Source organism: Mandrillus leucophaeus, unplaced genomic scaffold, assembly GCF_000951045.1.
Source record: "Mandrillus leucophaeus isolate KB7577 unplaced genomic scaffold, Mleu.le_1.0 Scaffold216, whole genome shotgun sequence".
Taxonomy (NCBI): domain Eukaryota; kingdom Metazoa; phylum Chordata; class Mammalia; order Primates; family Cercopithecidae; genus Mandrillus; species Mandrillus leucophaeus.
In genome coordinates this window covers 3,193,738-3,194,305 of record NW_012102210.1, presented here as the reverse complement: position 1 = coordinate 3,194,305, position 568 = coordinate 3,193,738, and the positions used below count along the sequence as shown (strand labels likewise).

Here is a 568-nt window from a genome sequence, read left to right as displayed (position 1 = left end):
CTCTGAATAGATTTCACTCTTTTGTCCTTCTGCGTTTTTTTTTGTTCAAATTTAAAATATATATTTTGTCTTTTAAAATCATTTTGTCGCCGGGCGCGGTGGCTCACGCCTTTAATCCCAGCACTTTGGGAGGCCAAGATGGGCGGATCACGAGGTCAGGAGATCGAGACCATCCTGACTAACACGGTGAAACCCCATCTCTACTAAAAAAATACAAAACTTACCCAGACGCGGTGGCGGGCGCCTGTAGTCCCAGCTACACGGGAGGCTGAGGCAGGAGAACGATGTGAACCCGGGAGGCGGACCTTGCAGTGAGCTGAGATCTGGTCACTGCACCCCAACCTGGGCGACTGAGTGAGACTCTGTCTCAAAAAAAATAAAATAAAATAAAATAAAATAAAATAAAATCATTTTGTCATTTTCCAGGGCGTATCCCAAGGGGAAGGAGTAGTCTTTCTGCTTTAATTAAAATCCCAAATTCCTTACCTTAGAATACCTGCCTCTTTATAACCCAGTACTCTCCATTTTGTCTTTCCACCTAGTTTAGATAGGAATCTCCAAAACGTGG

The 568-nt window shown here is 44.0% G+C and overlaps 1 protein-coding gene across 1 annotated transcript in view; it reads right to left on the bottom strand.

Moving 5' to 3' along the window:
• LOC105540175 (chromosome unknown open reading frame, human C2orf78) overlaps window positions 1–568 on the bottom strand; it is a 16,661-nt gene that overhangs the window by 15,001 nt on the left and 1,092 nt on the right. The gene's annotated exons all lie outside the window — the stretch shown is intronic.